The sequence below is a fragment of the Apus apus genome, chromosome 1 (assembly GCF_020740795.1).
Source record: "Apus apus isolate bApuApu2 chromosome 1, bApuApu2.pri.cur, whole genome shotgun sequence".
NCBI classification, from domain to species: Eukaryota; Metazoa; Chordata; class Aves; order Apodiformes; family Apodidae; genus Apus; species Apus apus.
In genome coordinates this window covers 40549984-40572188 of record NC_067282.1, presented here as the reverse complement: position 1 = coordinate 40572188, position 22205 = coordinate 40549984, and the positions used below count along the sequence as shown (strand labels likewise).

At 37.5% G+C, this 22205-nt stretch overlaps 1 non-coding gene across 1 annotated transcript; it reads right to left on the bottom strand.

The window, feature by feature from the left end:
* Positions 1–10636: 10636 nt before the first annotated feature.
* Positions 10637–10710, bottom strand: TRNAE-CUC (transfer RNA glutamic acid (anticodon CUC)). Its single transcript has one exon. It is a non-coding gene; the product is annotated as a tRNA-Glu (tRNA).
* Between the last annotated feature and the right edge of the window lie 11495 nt (positions 10711–22205).

Sequence of the window (22205 nt, the reverse complement as noted above, 5' to 3'; positions counted from 1 at the left end):
TGTGTACTCATTTAACATAACCTAATACATAAATTCTTTGTCATTGCCTTTCACAATCCAAGAAGTAATTCAGTTATATTAATTAAATTTGCTAAAAAATTTATAACTTATCAGAACACTTTTGAAACTAAATCCTTTCTCTCCTCTTGCACCTTAAAACTAACTTGCCAGGTTGTGTAACACATTTATACTTTAAATTCGTATTAACAGACTCTAGACCCAGAGTCCTGGTTTAAGCCAGGATGAAACCAATTTTCTTTTTAATGATTTTTATTTATTTATTTTATTTTGTGAATTCTCTTTAAGCAGCACACTTCCTGAAACTAGCAGCAAGCTTTCCAGCCAGTGGACTGATAACACTCAAATGTTTATAGTTACTGCTGAGAAACCAAGGCCACTTTGCTCTGCTTGTTTAATCTGCTGCTTCAGAAACTAAAGGAACAGAAGAATTATATCTATAATCCTCCTGTAGGGAGGAGCTGACTAGATAGATGACAAAATTGGCCAAACAGATTATTCCATTGCCATATCCATCACACTTGGTATAAATTCAGGGATCATGGAAGTCATGTCCTTCTCCCTGCTTCTTCTGTCCGTGGCCAGCATCCAGGGAGGACTCAATATATCCATCTCCTTTGACCCCTAGGTCCATGCAATCCTGACCCCTATATCTCTACCCTCAGTTCCTGTCTGTTCTGCCACTATCTCTGGAAGCAGTTCAGGACTTTTCCATGACTGTCTGCTGCTCAAGGGAATATACTGGGAGTTGCTGGTGGAGGGGGACAGCAATAAGGGTTTTGCACATTCCTGTACATATTTGCATATATTTATACATATTTTCATTTATCACTAATATTTAATTAAAGCTGTTTAGTTTAGCTTTCAATTTGGAAGCCTCCCTCCTTATTCTCTCTCTCCTTTCCCTATCTGGGTGTGGGGGGGAGAGGATAGAGAACATTGTTTTCATTGGTATAATAGCTGATCCTGAGTTAAAATGTGACAGCCAGGTGTGTCAAATTTATTTAATGAAATCTTATTTTGCAAGACATTAAGATAATGTTTAAGTTTATCTTAAAATTATCATTACTATCTTTCACCAGAGACTGTAGTGATAGGACAAGGGGTAGTAGTTTTAAACTGAGAGAGAGTAGATTTAGGTTAGACATCAGGAAGAAATTCTTCACCATGAGGATAGTAAGGCACTAGAATAAGTTGCCCAGGGAGGTTGTGGATGGCTCCTCCTTGGAGGTGTTCAAGGCAAATTTGGATGAGGCCTTGTGCAGCCTGGCCTAGGTCATAGCAGGGAGGTTGGAACCAGATGATTTTTGACATCCCTTCCACCTTAACCATTCTGTGACTTTATGATTCTACAGTTAATCAGCAGTACTTCAGATTTTTAAATCTTACTTATTTCAGGAATAATTTGTAGCTCACGGTTTGTTGACTTATTACAATGTATCTTTTAACAGAAAAGAAATGTGAACGAAAATAATTCACAGAATAATGTGAAAGCATGGTATTGCATGTATTAAAACTCATAAAAGTGTCTATCACGTAGCAGCAGTTGAAATAAACTGATGTATTTTCAGAGTTATCACCCTTAAAAGATGGTTAGCAATGCTAAGTTATCAATCAGTTCTGCTGAGGAATTCTAATGACATCACAAACCATAACAAAACATTGCAGGTGGTTATTTAATCACTATCATCTACAGCTGAAATTTCATAGTGAAGGAGATGAGACAGAAAAGAGGAGCTGCAAGTGGAAAGAAAGGGTAGAAAGTCTCTGTACAGTCCCTCTGCAGACAGCAGGATGAGATACTGTCTGCCAAGGAGATTTATATCTTATTTTACTTTTTTTTTAATTTCAGAAGAAACCCAGAGATATGTCTGAATATTTTGGTCCAGCTTTGTAACAAATCCACTGATTGTCCCCACTTACCATGTTCAATTATTGGAAAAGTTTTGGTGCATATGAACTAGGTTCCTTTTGGAAGAAATGGAAGTGCAGGCTCTTCTCTAAATGCATACAAAAATGCTCTCTTCACCCTAATGGAGAAAAAGGACCTTTGAATCAGTTACTGGACTTCTGAACATTTTTGGCCAAGTGTTTGAGGAATGTCCAGTCCTATCAATCAGTCTGTATCTAGTTTGATGTAAAAAAAAAATAAAATACACTGAATATTGTGTAGATATGTGAACTTTACAAGCAATCATTTAAATCTTCTGTTCTTTCTATAGAGCCAAATTACTTGCCGCTATAGGCGTTGCCTAGGGTGATTCTCTGATAGGGACTAAAGGTAGCGTATAGTATAGTCTTAAATTTACAGGCTCATACAAGCTCTGATCTCAGTTCCATGCTCCGTCCCTTTACCTACCTTTAGTTACCAGAGCCTATTAAAAGCTCCCTTTCCCACCAAAAAAAAAATAAAATAAAATAAAAAAAAATTGTGATAATATGCTTCATATTTTCTGACTTATCTAATCACTCATCAAGTACTCTGAAGAACTGCCTTTAAAAAGAGATTTTATGAAGCATTTTCCTCTACTAGAGCAATTCTTACCAGCCATTTCAGAGAGTCCTGCCATCCAGAATGGCTGCCTGCCATCTGTTTGTAGTGAGGGAGATAACATTGAATAATTCACAGAGTGGATGAAAAATTACTGTTTGATACTTTTCCCCCAGTTGCAGTATAGTAAAAATATTTTATGTCCATAAAAATGATTCTATCATTCAGTGGGCAGGGAAGTTTCACTTTTCACTCAAATAACAATAAAATTAACTAAAAAACAGCCTTTCTAAATTTACTTTTTTTTTTCCCCATACAAAAGACTTTTTAATTCTATTAGCAGTGAACATTTTAAATTGGTAATCAAACACAACCAAAATTCACATAATTCAAAAGAAGAAGCCTAATTACATGCTATGGCCATGGTCAAATATACAGAGATTTGACATGATTAAATGTTTATTTTCATAAGCTGAGGAAAAGAAATCTGAATCTTTTACTGTAGCAGTAGTCTTTACTGGAAAGTAGAGAAAACAAAAAAAGACTTCCAGTGAAAATACTATTTTTTAAATTCAAGCCTATGGCAATAAATGAGGATGTATCAACTTTAGTCATTTTTCAGATCTATGGATAGATTTCATCTTCCAGTGGCTGTCAAATAATTGTGACAATTTAAAGGCCTGGTATTACAAAGGGAGTCTTGCTGGGATAGTCAGTGAAATTTAACTACAGGACATAAGGGTCTTTTCCAGCCTTAAGGATTCTATGATTCTATAGTGGACCATGTCCCACAAATGCCTGACTTATTAAAAAAATAATCCTGTTATAATTAAAATCCACATTTGCAAATATCTGTCTGTTTAAAAGTATTTATCTGAATCTTCTGAGGGTCTGTGTTTCTCCAGTTAACAATTGAAAACTGGCTTGAGATCAACACGGTGATTTTTTTCAAGCTTCCTCTTTTGATTCTGAGTCCAGTTCAGAAGATATTTGTCTTTATAGTGAGAAGAAATATTTTCCATACTCACCATTATAAAATATAAACACTACATATATACTGGTCCTTAAATAAATAATGTTTTTCTTGTCTTTAAATGTATATTCATATTATTTTAAAAATCTAGGAGACAAAAAGAAAAAGGGTATGCAAGTCAAAGCAAATATATCATCAGTTATCACATCACAAGTAAAAAGGAGTTTGTTTTTTTTGTATTTAATTTATAGCTGGACTGTAGACAGAATGGATTATAGTAACCTGAAAAGCCATTAAAATTAAAAAAATTAAGTCAATAAAATGGATAGGAGATTTTTCAAAAAAAGGATGAAGTACTCAAAAATGAATGGTAGGACAAGATTTTCAATTGTCCAAGTCAACCATGCTGGTGCCTAAACAGCTTTTTTTAAAGATTAGGTGAGATTTTGAAATCCTTACAGAAAGACTACCTGCTCAATACTACCATAATCTTTTATTGTTGTTTCAATCAGTACTCTCCTGGTGATTTTTCTCAAAAGGTCAGAAAAATCCAGAATTGATGATGTTTTATTTTATCTTCTTACAAAATGTTGTCAACTAAATAAAGCTGATTTTCTTTACACTACTTTAAATTTATTTTTAAATTTCCTGTTTAATAAACATAATTAGTTGAACTATATTGCCAGAAAACATAATAGAACAGAAAAAAAAAATATATTCAAAGGGTTCTGAAATAGCTTGTTATTTCAGACATGGAAATTATTGAATTTGTGTAATTCTAGGCATGGGTAAAGTTGTAAGAAAATTCCTACCTTGCTCTGTTTTGAAAAAAAAACAGTTTCTTTTAAAGAAATGGGGGGTTCTTTACCCGCAAACTTTTACAGACAAAATCAGCACACCTGGATTATTTATTTTCTTTAATATCTCTGAATGTAAACATTGTTCCTTCTAATATCACTGGTTGTTATGTCTACTGAAGCATCTAATAATTTCTTTTTGCTTTTCAGTTTCAATCAGAATCCATTTCTACTGGACACACTTGGCTGTCTTATCCAAATTACTTCAGCAAATTTATAGTGGTTATGACCATGTAATCTGTACTCATAATTATTCAGAACAAGATAGCAGACATGACCATTGATAAAGATAGAGCATGCAGCAAGTGCAAAATGTTTTCTGATGGAAGACCATCATGAAAAATATTTAGTCATATATCACAGAACAGTTTTTTTACTGTGGTTTAAGCCATGAACCATCTTATTACTAAAAAAAAATCTTTAATAATACCAGAAGTGCATTGTCTTCCATCCAGTTTGTAAAAGATGATTTGTGAGTAAAAAAGCATTTCTAGGAAGAGGAGAGATGAACAAAATAACATATTTTACTTTCTTTGTTGTTAATTTTGTTAGTATTAGCTGGCTCGTGTGTGAAAATATTTTTATCCAGAGGAACTTCAAATTTGTTAATTCTTTGCATTATCAAATATATTTATTTTTAATAATAAAACAACTGCATTTTATTAATACAAACTAGTGTTAAATGATCAAATTAGCAACATTTTCTTTTTTCAAAGATACTGTGGGCGTTTCTGTTCTTTGGGAAATTTGCCTTTGATTTTGTAGTGACCTGCTCAGAATGCATTTCCCAAACTGGATGACCACTGGAAACACGATAACAAAGTTAATTGAGTAGAATCTTAAATATTTATTAATTTCATTTTACAGGTGCCTATATATTGAGGCACTGCTGCAGGGATATTTTCTGATCTTTACTAAAAGTAATTTTTTGCTGCATATAATTTTTTCTATTTTCTATTTTTTCCCCTCCTTTTTTAGATAAATGATAATTTCTTTTGAAAAAAATTCTGGTATACATGTATGCTTAGATGCTCTACTCAAATATTTATCTGATCTAATTACAGCATTAAAATGTTTTGATTTAAATATTCTACAGTTTAGCAAAAAAAGTTAAATAAGTTTTTCATTGTGTTTTCTCTCAACTGTAGTAAACATTTAATTTTTTAAAAAAAGGAAAACAAAAAACAGGAAAACAAAGAAACAAACAAAGCCCCACTGAGATTACATGGCCAAATCTTTTAATCTTTTCAAGCAGTATGATTCTTTATTATATTTTTGTGTTTTCCAAAATGTTTGTTTTTCTTTTTAATTAAAATAAATGAGAATCCTGTTTTGAAATCACATTAGCCAACTCCTGTTCCTTATATGAAAGCATTTATTGTTTCTTATTTTTTAATGGTATTGTGTTCCAGACTGGTGGATTTTAATATTATTTCCTAACGGCCTTGTGTTTTATATACCTTAATTGAAACTTGAATTCCTAGTAATAACATTAATGTTCAATTTCACGGGGAAGTTTAAGATGTTTGAATGATGGCCATACATTAAATTCAGTTTCCTTCTAAAAGAAGTAGATGCAAGATTTATTTTAATTTTATTTTATAAAAATCCTTACAATATTTTTATAATATTTCATTATTTTCCATATTTATTGCCTAAAAAAATATGCATTTATTTTTAAATATCAGGAATATCCTGAGTTTTCAAACATGCAAAAGTTAGTTTGAACTGACCTTGTTTTCTGTTTCTTCCCAATCTTAACATCTACATCAATCACACAGTTGTCTCTTTTTCCTTCCAGTCTTTGTATTCCAGTTAATAAAAATTTACCCTGGCACTTACCACTACTAATCTGGAGCTTGCTGGGATTGTAAATGTTTTTTATTTGCTCCATAACTATATCTTTCAACCTTTCTTCTATATAGATTGTACTAAATTCTGCTCTGGCAGGGGGGTTGGACTAGATGATCTTTCAAGGTCCCTTCCAACCCCTAGGATTCTATGATTCTATGATTCTATGATTCTATTGACATTCCAATTATAAGAATCTTCTCACCAGGCTTCAATAATACCCACAAGCTCACAACCACCATCATTTAGAGAATTATTTTTTTTTCAGTTCTCTTAGTTTGTTTCTCATGCCTCTAGCATTGTATATAGCCTCTCTAATACAAATGTCTTTTGATTCTTCATGTTTCAGTCTTTTGAAAAATACATCTTCCAATTTATTAGTGTGATACTACAGGTGCCAAAAGCCTAGATGAACTCAAAGGATTAGATTATATAATAGATAATATTTTATGCATAGTAAACCTACAGTTACATAACATGAAAAAAGAATTAAGTAAGTAAATAAATATACATATATATGCACACATTTGTATCCCCTGGGAGAGCCTGTGATCAAGATGCCTCCTGAAGCTGGAGGTAAGAAGGCTTCATCAGTAAGCACACCCTCTTCACATTCTATCAATTTATTGATGTAAAGGGCCACACCTCCACTCCTCCTTCCTCATCTGTCCCTTCTGAACAGCCTGTAGCCATAGGTAGCCACACTTCAGTCATATTAATTCCACCAAATTTCAATAATGGCAACCAGGCTGTAGTTTTTCCACAACATGGTGACTTCCAGTTCCTCCTGTTGGTTGCTCATGCTGTGTGCACTGGTGTATAGGCTCTTCAGCTGCACTGTTGGTTGTGTCACCTTCTTAGAGGCACAACCCTTAATTCCTTTGATGTATTTCACCAGTGTTTCCTCGTTGGCTTGTATTACCTCAGCAATGCCCAGCTCATCTCCCTAAGACTTCAAGTGCACTTCAGTGTATCCAGCATATCTCAGAGCAACAGGCTGAGGGCCTTCGCTATAACATGGTCCCTCTAACCTTAGTATGTCATCCCACAGCTTGTCATGGGCAAGCCTGGTATTACCCCCCTCCTCCTTCAAGTCTAGTGTAAAAAGTTTAAAAATTTTTAAAAAAAGTTTAAAGCTTGTTCAATGAGCCCTGCAAGTACCTGAGCAAAGTCCCTCTTCTCCTTTTGAGAAAGATGAGTCTTATCCAATGCCAGCAGGCCTGGTGCCATATAGAATAGCCCCTTACTGAAAAACCTGAAATTGTGGCAGTGACACCAGCCACAGAGCCATGTATTAATAGTCTGGGTCTCCCCACAACTGGAAGGAATAGAATAACCCATGGCCCAGACACTTTCATCAACATGTCAGTGCCCTGAAGTCTCTTTGATCATCCTTGGACTATAGGTTGCAGCTTCATCATCACCTGCATGGAAGATAAGTAATGGGAAAAAGTCCAAAGGCCATACCAGACTAGGAAGTTTCCTATTTATGTCCTTAACCTGGGCCCCGGGGAGGCATTAGCTTTAGTAATTTTCCAGCTTTCAGCTGGTAGCTTTTGAGCTTGGTAGGTCATAGTGAGGATGCAGACAAGTATGTCTGTATGGATAACTATATATTCAAAGCCATAGGCAAACACTTTGAAGATTTAGCTTAGCTTAAGTACTCCAGAAATGTTATAATCACTTTGTGCACTCTGGATTTATTGTACTTATCCTTTTCACCTACCCAGCTATATATACTTTTCATGTATTCTATTAGTTTTCACCTTTGATATCTTTTGATAACTACCTAGAGCTACCAAAATTAGCAGCTTAACTGCTATAAGCTTTCCTATGGTCAGTAATGAAAGACAAGTATTGTATTGTGCTGGAGGACTTTAACCACCTCGACATCAGATGGAAAAGTAACATGGTGAGCTGTAGGCAATCCAGCCTGTAGACTCCTGGAGTGCATTGAGGATAACTTCTTAAGCCAGATAATAAAGACAGCCCAAAGAGAGAGGACGCGATACTGGACCTGATCATCACCAACACAACTGAGTTAACTGGTGATATCAAGGTTAGAGGCAGCCTCGGTTGCAGTGATCACGCACTAGTGGAGTTCACAGTCCAGAGGGACAGGGGTCAGGTGAAGAGTAAAGTCAGGACCCCGGATTTAATGAAAACAAAGTTCCAGCTCTTCAAGGAGTTAGTCAATAGGAGCCCCTGGAAAACTTGATCAAGTATGGGTTTGATGATCAGGCAGTGAGGTGGATCAAGAACTGGTTGAAAGGAAGAAGTCAGAGAGTTGTAGTCAATGGGGCAAAATCTAGTTGGAGGCCTGTGACTAGTGGAGTCCCTCAGGGGTCAGTACTGGGACCGGTGTTGTTCAACATCTTCATCAGCGACCTGGATGAGGGTACAGAATGTACCCTCAGCAAGTTTGCTGATGACACCAAGCTGGGAGGAGTGGCTGACACACCAGAAGGCTGTGCTGCCATTCAGAGAGACTTAGACAGGCTGGAGACTTGGGCGGGGAAAAACCTGATGAAGTTTAACAAGGGCAAGTGTAGAGTTTTGCATTTGGGGAAGAAAAATGTCATGCACCAGTACAGGTTGGGGGCTGACCTGCTGGAGAGCAGTGTGGGTGAAAGGGATCTGGGGGTCCTGGTAGACAGGAGGATGACCATGAGCCAGCAATGTGTCCTTGTGGCCAAGAAGGCCAATGGCATCCTGGGGTGTATTAGAAAGGGTGTGGTTAGTAGGTCAAGAGAGGTTCTCCTCCCCCTCTATTCTGCCTTGGTGAGGCCGCATCTGGAGTATTGTGTCCAGTTCTGGGCCCCTCAGTTCAAGAAGGACAGGGAAGTGCTTGAAAGAGTCCAGCGCAGAGCCACAAAGATGATTAAGGGAGTGGAACATCTCCCTTATGAGGAAAGCCTGAGGGAGCTGGGTCTCTTTAGCTTGGAGAAAAGGAGACTGAGGAGTGACCTCATCAATGTTTACAAATACGTAAAGGGTGAGTGTCAAGAAGATGGAGTTAAGCTTTTTTCAGTGATGATCAGTGATAGGACAAGGAGTAATGGATACAAATTGGAGCATAGGAGGTTTAAGGTGAATATCAGAAAAATTTTTTTTACTGTGAGAGTGACAGAGCACTGGAACAGGCTGCCCAGAGAGGTTGTGGAGTCTCCTTCTCTGGAGACATTCAAAACCCGCCTGGACGCCTTCCTGTGTGATGCACTCTAGGTGACCCTGCTCTGGCGGGGGGGTTGGACTAGATGATCTTTCGAGGTCCCTTCCAACCCCTAGGATTCTATGATTCTATGATTCTATGACTACTCTCAGGGATAATGGAGCAGAACAGAGTCAGCAGATCTGTAATGATGCTTTCCATACAGCACAAGAGCTCTCAATCTCTAGGTGTTATAAATCAGGTAACAAAGGGAAGAAATCAGGCAAGGCTGAGTTGACACCTGCTGGTCAAACTAAAGGACAAGAAAGAAATTCACAGGCAGAGGAAGCAAGGACAGGTATCCTGGAAAGAGTATAGGGATGCTGCCTTGTTGTGTAGGGTTATGGTCAGCAATACCAAGGTGTGGCTGCAGCTGGACTTGACAAGGGATGAAAACAATAATAATAAGGGCTCCCACAGGTGTGTCAGCAAGAAAAGGAAGGTCAAGGAAAGCAGACACCTCCTGATGAGCAAAACTGGCAAACAGGTAACAATGGATGAGGAGAAGTCTGAGGTACTCAACATTTTTGTCTCAGTCTTCAATGGCAGCCTCTCAAGTGGATGCATTGCAGAACAACTGGGGGATCAAACTCTCTCTCTCACTGTAAGAGAAGATTAGTTTCAAGACTTTGAGCAACCTGATATAGTTGGAGATGTCCCCACTCATTGCATAGGGGTTGGACTAGATGACCTTTAGAGATCCTTTCCAAGCTAAACAGTTCTATAATTCTATGATAATGGTAAACAAAAGTAGAAATTTACACTGGAATCATACTGGTAACTCTCACATTCAAAGCTGTATTTCTTCATTAAATCATAGTATCTTCAAGGCTTGAAATTAGCAGTTAACAGCCTCACTTTTTTAGTTCACAAAGGACATCTTTTTTCATAGCATGAGTCAAATGCAAAAAGTGTCTTTGAGGCAAATGGCTTTGTTTTCTCTTGTTACAATTAGGTATCTTACAGTAAGATTTTTATTCATTTATTTATTTTTTAAAGAACCTGCTAACTGCTTTATGAAGCATCATTTATAGTGGCTAGCTCTGTTTATCCCATCATACACAGTGAAAGCCTTATTTTCTCGTCTCTTATGTTGGAAATTAGAGAAATAAGTTTATCTTTGATCTTGTGGTGCATGTATATTCACCAAGTTCTATAGATTTTTAAATCTGGGTGGGAGGATATTGAGAGCATTGTTGTCAATCCTGAGTCAAACTGTGACAACAATTTATTGGCGCCTAACATGGGGCTCCAACCCACAACCCTGAGATTGAGAGTCTCATAGCTCTACCAACTGAGCTAGCCAGGCACAATGGTCCTAACTAGAGCCTCTGGCAGAAAGCACCAGGGGAGACTCGAGGTCGGTCCTTGGGATTTGGGAGCCAGAGCTACAGAAGTTCCAAGGCCAACTACACGACAACAGAGAAGGAGATACTTGCAGCATATGAAGGAGTAAGAGCCACTTCGGAAGGGATCAGCACTGAAGCGCAGCTCCTCCTGGCACCCAGATTACCAGTGCTGAGCTTCATGTTCCAGAGTAACCTTTCTCCTATCCATCATGCCACTGATGTGACTTGGAGTAAATGGACTGCTTTAATCACCCAGTGCGCTTGAGTAGGAAGACCTAATCATCCAGGTATTGTAGAAGCAATTACAAACTGGCCAGAAGGCACACACTTTGAATGCCACCACAAAAAGTGGTGAGATGTGCTCAAGAAGCTCCACCATATGATCATCTACCAGAGACTGAGAAACAATTTGCTCTTTTCACTGATGGCTTCTGTCGTCTTGTAGGGAACTGCCAGAAGTAGATGAGGGTCAGAAGAGCTCGAGCCTGGGGGTCAACAGCGATGAATGGACGGAGTCCTCCGTGGATGCCAGCCATGGACGGAAGGGAAAAAGAAGCAGGAAGGAAGTTGTCTTCTGTGATCTCCGACCTTCCTCTGAGCTTACATAGATATATGGAATGGAATATCTCTGGCCAATTTTGCTGTCTGTCTAATTCAGCCTCCTACGGGGGGGTCATAGATCTCCTGGTAGTGCCTGAGCCGGTAGGGCAAAGACATGACCTTGGAGTCCCAGCAATAGAGTACATTCTAGCATTTGCTATCATTCCTAGCTGGAACACTTTGCTACTAGTTAAAAGAAAGCTTACTGAAGGAAAAAAAAATCAGTAATAGGAAAAGTGGCTTCATCCTTGCTCAAACCAGGACAGCTGATAATCCCCTTGCTCCAGTTGCTATACTATAATAGATTTCAGTCAGTTTTGCCACTGCTATTCTGCAGGTGACAATAATAGGGATGATGGCCCCGATTTCAAGATGTCACAGCTAATATCGACAAAAAACGAAAACCAATTCTAGCACTGTAGTTCTTTCTTTAAAACAAAAACAAAACCAACCCCCCCCAAAAAAAAAACCCCACACAAAACAACAACAAGAAACAAACCAATATCAAAACCATTTAGTGCTTTAGTTATCACTCTTTATCCCTCTGTAGGAATCTTCAGTTTCTCAGAAATTAAATAATTCATTTCTCTAAGAGAAAACTGTTTTTTCCTCTGCTGTTATTCTGACCGTTCACCATTTCCATCTGCCCTACTGTGTGCTTCTTGATTAATTTTGTGATTGTCCTTAGGATCATAACCTTAATCTAATCTGCATTTTGCCCTGCTGAGTTAAACTCATAAAGAGAAAAACTCAAGTATAACACACTTTTATCATTCAAGCACCAAGAACTACTTACAAATAATTCTGATCAAGTGTGCTAATTAGTATAAGAATGTTCTACGATTAAATCAAATAATAAAGTTAAAATTCTTTCTTCTCTTTTGATATCTGTAAAAAAATTTTGTGCATACCTATCAGAGAAAGTAATTATTCTTTAATAACAATTGTGTTTAAGATTTCAATGGTTTGGCATGATATCTACATTTCAGGCATAAACAAGGAAATATCCTAGAATCATAGAACAATTAAGCTGAGAAGACCTCTAATCCAACCTACTGCTCCTAGCAGGCTCAACTCTGGGCTCCATCCAGTTTAGCTTTGAAAGTTTTTAAGGATAGAGACTTTATATTGTCTCCCAGGAACCTGTTTCACTGCTTTACTCTCTTAAATGTAAAAAAGTTTTTCCTTGTATCTAACCTGCAGGTGGACCTAGTTCTTCAGCATTGCATCACTGTGAAGAGCCTGGCTCCTCCTTTTTGATAACCCAATCTTAGCTACATGTTTTGGATGGGTGTCATTACATCTCCCTGAAGCAGTCTTTTCTCCAGGCTAACAAGCCCAAACACTCAGTCTCTTTTCATGGGACATATGTCCCACCCTCAAACATTCTTGTGACATTTCCTAAAACTTTTCTGGGTTATTCATACACTCTCTATCCAGGGGTGCCCCAAAGTGAACTCATAGGTATATTCCTAACAGGCTGCTTTTTAGGTCATATTCATCAATATTCACTAGCTTAATTAATCACAAATATTTTAGCATTGTCATTAGCAGAAAGTCCTTACTGAATTAAAGCTGGTAAAAGATAAACATTTGAGATTTCAACGTATATTACCCTTACTCTGCTTTAGGTGCTCATTCAATACACAATCATATTTTTACAGATGTTAAACCCATAGATAATTTTGTTGTGGTTTTTTTTCATGTTACAAAATCATCACTTTGCAATTGTGTGTAATAGTCATTGATCAGTTTTATGTGTTCTCTCCGAGGTGTGAAGAATGCAGCTTTTAAATCTTTTGTTTGGTTAACAGTTCTGGCCAAATTTCTCCAGTTCTTGAAGAAATGATATCAGTGCGCCTTTTTAATAACACATCTTTCAAACAGTAATATACTGTGTATTGATGTGTATATTATGTGCAATGCAGTTTGTATGCATTTTGGACATCAAAACTCACAATGTTCACACCTCCATTTGTCTATTTTGTTAATAAACATTATTAATATAATTCCTGTGGGTAAATTCTGCATCACCCTGTGAAGCACTTTTCAGTTTATGATATATTTGAAAATGCACGTATGTAGGCAGATGGATGTGAATCTGTCCTAGTTAGAAAAAATGTAAATCAGCTCTCTATTATCAGTCCTCTGTAGAGATTTTTTTTCTAATGCTCTGTAGACATTTCACTGCAATCATACATCTCTGTTTTACTAACTTAAAATAGTACTTTTTCTGTTTCACCTGGAATTCCATTATGGAAGAAGAGAGCAGGGGGCAGTTACAGAAGATGAAGGAGGATTACCTGTAAAAAACAACAGACTTGTCTTAAGTGAATGGTGAGCATGGTCCTGCCATAATGTATTGCAGGAAGTACTGTTTCTGAATGACAACAGGAGAGCTATGGGAGACAGACTATTGAATGCTGATGTGATTTGGCTCAGAGAGAGTATTTATTTATCTTTTGTTTAATTGAATTGTCACTGATAGCTTCTTTCTGCTATTTTGAAGTTCAAAGTCTAACACTGAAGGAAAAAGGAAAACGAAGACTCAGAACTAGAAACTATAAGGTTTCTGAAGGTTCTGAAGATTCCTATGACACTACAACTAATGATCTAATGAATAAAGAATATAATAAGTGAGAAAGAATATATTCTCAAATAATGAAAGAATTCTACCTGTTTCCTGCAGCTCATAATTTAGAATTGAAACTTAAGATTCAGGTCTGGATGTTGAAATAAAAAGTTATAGCATAGTTCTGTTCATTAAGAAATAACATTTTGAAAGGATAACATCCTTGCAGGTACTGTTTGAAAAAGGTATTCTGTGTTCATTGACTTGTTCATTCATTCTATTCTTATCTTCTTTTTAAAATTGCTTCTAATCTTCCTGACACTGATGCCTAGACTACAGAATTAGGGTTTCCTAAATCTCCCTAACTCTTTCTAAAGACAGAACATAATTGCTACTCTACAGTCTTCAGGTTGGAAAAGTTTAAAGTAGAAGGCTACACATAGCTATCCAACTATTTTAACTCTGAGCTTTAAAAAAAAAAAAAAAGAAAATGTGTAGTGTATGCAGTTCTGGGAGTTTGATAGCATCCATTTTATCTTTTTTATACCATCATCTCTTCAATTATTAACTTCAATCTGTCAACTCCTGCTCAAAAAGTTTTATTAAGCTATTTATTTGACAGTGGACACCAAAGCAAAGAACTCATTTGACTTCTCCACAAAGTTAGTGACACACCTGAGTATTAGCTCTTTACCCCGGTCAACAGCTGGATCTACAAAATGTCTGACAGGCTTTTGGGTCTCAAGGAATTGGAAGGAATTCTTAGTATTATTACATTAGTTAATTTCTTAAACTAGTCACTCCTCTTCTGGCCGAGTATATGATATCCCTATCATGCTGATTTAATAATTTAAGGATAGATATTCACATTCCTTTATCTTGTGGTATGGGCCCAAGACAACAACAAAGGAACAGCCCCACGACCGCTCACTCAACTCCCCCTCACACACACACACATACTGTGATGAGGAGGACAAATCTCATGGGTCGAGAGAAAGGACAAGGAGGGTTCTTCACTGATTAAGGGCCAGGGCAAAACAGACTCAACTTGGGGAAGAAATAATAATTTAATTTCACACTAAACAAACACACACAGGACACAGACAACACAAAGAGCAGGGCTTGCATATGTTACCCCCACTCATCCCTTCCTCCCTGGGCCCAAATCACTTTGTTCCTGGTTCTCTCCTTCCTTCCCCCCAGTGGCACAGAGGGACAGGGGATGGGGTTTAGAGTCAGTTCACAGGCTGGCGGTTCTTGCTGCTCCTTCCTCCTCAGGAAGAAGGATTCCTTACAGTCCTTCCCTGCTTCCCCATAGGATCCCTCCCATGGGAGACAGTCCTCCACTAACCTCTCCTTCATGAGTCCTTCCCAAGAGGTCAGGAATAAGCTGCTCCAGCCTGGGCTTCTCACAGAGTCATGGGTACTTCGGGAACAGCCAACTCCCCTGGCTCCGGGGTCTTCCAAAGCTGCGTAATCAGAGTCCACTGGCAGCAAATCCACTGGCCACAAAATCCAAGTCCACTGGCCAAGTTCACCCCTCCTGGCGCCCCCAGGGAATGTTCCACCACGTTCCTCCATGAGTGCGGGGAGACGGCTGCCATCTCGCCATGGATTGCAGGGCACCTTCTTCCCCTTCTTCCTCACCAACCACCAGCACTGCTCTCCTCCCCCAAGTACTTCTCTGCTCAGGTGTTATGTTGATTCTTTCGTATGTTAATCGCTGAGGCGTACCTATTGTCCTTCTAATGGCTCTTTGGCTGGGTTTTGGAAGCAGGGGGAGCTTCTTACCTGAGCCACTCCTGTGACCCTTCCCCCCTCTACCAAAAAAACCCACCAAACCAAACCAGAACACTTTATCTATTAATCAGATTTTTCAGTACTCTTATAAATACACTTTTTTGTACATTTCTTGTTATTATATTTAACATAACTAATTTTGTTCCTAATTTCATATTTTAACCTCTCTGTTTTCTGATTTTCTGTTAGATACTGATTTTTCAGCTCTCTCTTCTCAGAAATTATTTTACAGCCGTCGTGTCAGACCTTCCCAGTGTCATGAAATTTGTGATAGTTGGAGGTGCTTTGAATTTTCATTTTCTACAAGATCTTCAATTCCAAGTAAAACACAGATTTTGGAAGCAAACTTTCATCAACGCTGTGCAAAGTCTGTGGGCACAAACTCTGTCGATGAAAGTCACATGTATTACAAGGAAAGAATGTATTTCACTCAAACCCTTGTTCTATTATGTAACTGAATGAGAGTCTATCATATGCCTCTATAGGTGTTCAAGGCATCATGACATGCAATTTTCGCAGACACCCTTCAGGAAACAGAACATGCAGTTGTAATGTGACTAGATGAATAGCAATGTGAGGGGAGAAACAGGTTACGTGATGAAACACATATGAAACTCTGACCCATATGACATGCATTAGAGTACTTACAATGGCTCTTCAAAAGAGAAGAGAAAGAAAAGTTCTAGGATCTCAGATAATTTATCTGTTTTAGAGCTAACTGCCTTCTTGTCTTTGGTGTGCATCTAGAAGAAAAAGGCAAAAAGGAGTATAATCAGAGTTAAGTAAATAGTTCTGCCAAAGCATATCTGAGCAATGCACTAATAGCTGACTACTTCTGAATTTAAAGATGAAATCTGCAATAAAGTAAAAAATAATTTATATTCCTCATTTACCAAAGAGTGAAAGAATAGGTTAATCTGAGAGAGTTATTGTGTTGTTCTCACAGTGTTGAAAAGCCAATTAAAGTATTCTTGAATAACATGCAGCTGAAAAAAGTCATTAGGATATTTTAGTATCATGCTCAATAATTTTAAACCATCTAGAATTCTTATATGCTTTTTTAATTTCTTGTGCATTTTGAGCAGCCATTGCTTAAGGAAACAAACAGACTGTTAGTGTACCTTTAAAAAAAGGAAGGTAATACAGAAAACATTATTTTAACATGGCTTTACATTTTTCAAAGGAATTAAACAACATATATACCTTTGTAAATGCACATATATTCTACATAGTTACTAGTTAAAATATAAAGTATGATAATTTTTTGCTTTAGAAAGGAATATTGCAATTACATCACATTTTGCATGCTGTCATGCTATCTAATCCATGAAAATAAATAACTGGTCACATTTATCTATGCTATTTATACACTGAAGGATCTTGGAATGTAATTCAGCTTTCTCTATACCTGAAGCACTACTTGTAAATTGAAGTGTTCTTTAGCATGAGAAGAGGTCAGAATTGAAAAGAATACAACCCTCCTTTAATTATTTTATAAAATACTTTTTTTTTCCTACTAAAGGAGGGAAGGAAAGTATATTGATTCACCTCTAGGTGTTTGCACATTTTGAATCTTGAAGTGAATGCCTGTGATCGTAGGCCAGGGGCCACCTTGGCTGCAGTGACCATGAGATGGTGCAATACAGCATCGTGAGAGAAGGGAGCAGGGCAAAAAGCAAGATCACAGCCCTGCACTTCAAGAGAGCATTTTTTCTCCAATTCAGAAACTTGCTTAGAACTGTTAGGGAGCAGCAAGGGTCAGCTCCTACAGAAGCAAAGGTGAGTTAGGAGCAATGTGCAATAAAAAGACAGGTACAAGCAGTGACCTCATCAATGAGGCCCCAGGATGTGGAATGGCAAGTCAGGGTGAGGAATAAAGCCAGGAACAGTGGTCAGGGTCAGACATAACATAGTGATCAGCAAGCCATGTTGTAGTGAAGAGGCAGATCTGAGGTCAAGCCAGGAAGTCAAGACAGCTGGTTCTAGTCAGGGTCAAGTTTGGGGAAGTATGAGCAAAGATACAGCTGCTGCACAGTGGCTGCATAGCTGTGGTGTAGCATTGGCAGGAGTGAGCACTACAGCCTCCTCTCAAAGAAAGTTCCCAAGGGAACAGAAAGGCATGATCTTGCTTTCTTCACAGTGGCACTTACCAACAAAGGAGCTGACCTTTTACTCAGCCAACTAAACTCTTTAATTTAGCTGACTAAAATCCTAGAAAGGGGTGCACTACGCAATGATAACAAGGATCCCATGGGTCATATACCTGGTGAGGAGAGGTCCAGGACAGCTGCTTTTCAAGGATCACTTTTGTCAGACTCCAAAAACAGTCCATCTGGATGAGCTGGAAGTCAAGCAAAGGAGGCAGAAGGCTTCTGTGGTTGACCAGAAAGCTCTTGACTAATACTCCAACATAAAAAAAATAAAGCATGCAAGTTATAGAAAAAAGGACAGATGACCCAGGAGGAAAATACTAACATTGTCCAAGCATAGTGGGATGGGGTAAGGTGACCCAAAGTCCATCTGGAGCTAAAGTTGTGAGAGACATGAAGGGCAACAACAAAGGCTTCTTCAGATGCTTCTGCAGCAAAAGGAAGACTGGTAATAATGCAGGGTAGCTGCTGAATGGGCTAGGGGAGCTTGTGACAAAGGTGACAGAAAAGACCAAGATACTCAATATTTTCTCTGTGCCACTCCTTAGAGCTAAGATTAACTTCAGGAATCTCAGGTCTTGAAATCAGAAAACTTGTGAGCAAGGAAGACTTACCCTCAATGGAGGAAGTTCAGATTAGGGGACAAATAAATAAACTGGATATGCACAATTCCATGGAACCTAACAGAAAAGACATTCAGAGGTGCTGAGGAAGCTGGCTGATGAAATTGTGACACCAGTTTTCATTGTCTTTGAGAGGTCATGGTGAGCAGGGGAGGCTCCTGAGACCTGGAAATGAGAAAATGTCATTCTGATCTTCAAGAAGGGCAACAAGTAGGAACCAAGGAACTCCACAATGACCAGCTTCACCTCGATGCCTAGGAATGTGATGGTAAAATTAATCCTGGGAAACATTTCTGAGATATGAAAGGCAAGAAGATGATTTGGAATAGTTAGTATGGATTTCCAAAGGTAAAATCATGCTGGACCAACCTGGTTACCTTTTAGAATGCAATATCTGGCTAGGTAAATGGCTTGATGAAGACTCATAGAAGTTTCTTCTTTTAATTTCAGTAAGGCTTTGGCACTGTGTCTCATAATTTTAGTTTTTAGTTTTAAGACTCGACTTGACAGGGTGTCGGGCCATCTCATCTGAACCATGTTATTGCCTAGAAAGACTGGACCAGATGATCCTTGAGGTCCTCTCTAACCTAGTTTTCTATGGTTCTAGCTGGGGAAGGACTTTTCACCAGAGTGGGAAGTGATAGGGCAAGGCATAATGGTTTTAAACTGAAGGAGGGGAGACAGGTTAAAAATCAGAAGAAATTCTTCACCATGAGGGTAGCTAGGTGCTGGAATAGGTTGCCTAGGGAGGTTGTCAATGGCCTCTCCCTGGAGGTGTTCAAGGCCAGCTTGGAAGAGGCTTTGTTAAACCTGATCTAGCGTGAGGTGTCCCTGCTTATGGCAGGGAGGTTGAAACCTGGTGATCTTTAAGGTCCCTTCCAACCTTAACCATTCTATGATTCTGTGCTTGTATCTGTGGTAAAAGAACTGAGAACTTCTTCAAGAGTGATATAATTATTCTGTATTTATAGCTTTTTCTGATTTAATGAATAGTTTACATCCAGCTTTCATAATTGTCTAGATTATGTGGAAGAACTGAGTTTCTTTACAGAAATAAAATTCTACTTCTATATTCCTCATAAAATATTATTGACTACTGATCACTACTATTATTCATGCCTGAAACCAGTAAACTACTTCCAATGTATGTTTAACATGACTGTTGAATCCACCCTAGGAGACAGATGTTCAGAGTTTTGTGTTCAAGAGATACCCTGTGTAGAGCTACATAATTTGGCCTAAAATAGCATTGTAACTATTTACAATGTAAATAGCAAGTAGTTTGGTCTTAACAGCATGTCTGCACGTATATTTAATTTGGAGGAGAGATTTCCAGCAGGATTTAATGTATAGATCTCTCTACCTTACAGACCACACTTCTGCAGAAATTTGGTCAATATTAACATTGCTCTATAGAGCTAAAGGCTTGAAAAGAATGTTTTTTAAAAATCAGACACATCTGATTGACAATGAAAATACAATATGCATTCATACTCTCACCTTCATTTTAATATATGCAGAAGAAAAACAAACAAATTGGAGAAGGTTTTTTTTTCAATGTAATGGCTCAGTCTGTGGGCAAGCCTTAAAAAAAACAACAAATAAATCATGAGGTTAAAGAGCTGTCAGCTACTGTAATTTTATCCTGCTCCTAGGAGCATTAGCACTAATTTCTATCAGGTCAAGGGTTTGTGTTTACTAAGCAGTTTCCATAGGGAAATGAGAGTCACAGTGTTTTTGTGACACATATAATTTTAGATGAAGGTACTAATTTCTGCTTTTAATATATCAGTGCTAATTTAATCACATCAACCTAATTCATACATGAAATTTATAACTTTAAATCAAAACTACTTTATTTACATCAGAATAGAAGACTTTGTGCTTTCACAAATTAGGAATTCAATACCATTTTTTAGGCTTAGGTATTTATATCACTGAGAAACTCTGAGTCTGAAGTGGAAAAAAAAAAGTCCACTCCCCATTATAATAATTAATTACTTGTAGATGACACATTGTTTTTATAGGGAGAACAATCATCAGACAAAGACTAATATCTGACATATAGATTTTATACATTTTCTCATTAACTTGGATTTATGTAGTGTACAGACATATCAGGTTTGCCAGCCTTTGAATATTTTCATACATATATAACAATGCAATAGATCATAACGTATTGTTTCTTAGATGCCTTTCATTCATATTTAGCTTACGACTCACAAGCTGAGGTTTACCTCTTGATACTCAAAGTCCTCAAAAAGAAGAAAAAAAGGAAAGCAACCTCCCCCCCAAAAAAAAAAACAACCAAAAAAACCCAACAACAACAACCCAACCCACAACAAAAGAACAGAAAACATTTATAGAAGGAAAAAAAATAAAGATTAACTGAATTTGAGCTAAATTAGAAAGAGTGTTTTCCTAGGTATCTATTCATCATAAAACAGTAACTTGAATTAACAGGTTGTTTACTAAGTCAGAACATTTTTCATCTTCTTTTATTTTAATAACGTTATCAGATTGTGCCATAATTTACTTCTTCTTGGCATATAATCATATTATTTCATTGCAAGTAAAATCAGAAATTGTCTAGAATGTTACTAAAACTGAACTCACCATTTCTGTGATAAACACTTTCTGATTAAACTGTAGTGGCTTTAGATAATGCATTATTTATTGATTTGGTTTTTTGTTGATTTAATATTGCATCTCATTTCCCTCCCATCAAAGTCCTGTTTCACTGGCCATTTATATCAGTCTGGTGCTAGACACAGACTGCCAGTACTGACATTTCAAGCAGAAGAGCCTGAATATCATAGTCTTTGAGTACAGAATTTTATTATCCATCCCAGAGTTTCCAACATTGCCATTTTTCTCCTAGACTTCAATCGCTTTTTGAAGAGAGCTTAAAATATATTTTTCTCTACACACCACTGCATGCTAAAAGTGCTAAAACCATATTATTTCAAAAAATATAGGTCTCATTGTACTGTAACAAGCTTGCCAAGATACACAAACTGAGTCTTGAACTGAAAAAGAAATATAAACCCTCCACTAAATAATAAACTCCTTAATGCTTTACATCTATCCTATGGAGTTTACACTGATGGTAAAGATCCTTGTGGGTATTCTGTGCTGCCTTATTAAATCTCTAATGTATTTTCTAAATTTAATAATTCAGTAGCAAAATGAAACATTACTAAAAACCCAACAAAAACACTTGTAGAGCAAACCTGATCATTTCCCTGAGTTCAATACAGGTTATACAATATTCACCACTGCTCGGAGATGCTACCTTCTCTTTCCACAAGCCTTCAAAGGAACAGGAAAGTAGAGGTATGGAAATATGTAACACTTCATCCCAGTGGAAAACATAAAGAAACTGGCAAATATTGGAAAGGAAATCTTTAAGTTCAGTATATATAATTAAAACGTATCAACAACTTGACGGGACATATGAGTCAGGAAGTAGCACTGGAGATTAGAGACAAAACACCACAAATGACTGAAACAGTTAAACTTATATAAACTTAATTCTGTCTAGTGGTGTGTTCACATACCCTTCTATGTTTGTAACCATTGCTGTAGAGGGAGTGTCTCATCTCAGTTGTTATTAGCGTGCTCCAAACAGTAACGGAGTCTGACAACACATTATAAGCCAAGCTTTATTGAGGCAGTAAGAAAGATGAGCAGTAACACTCCCATATAGT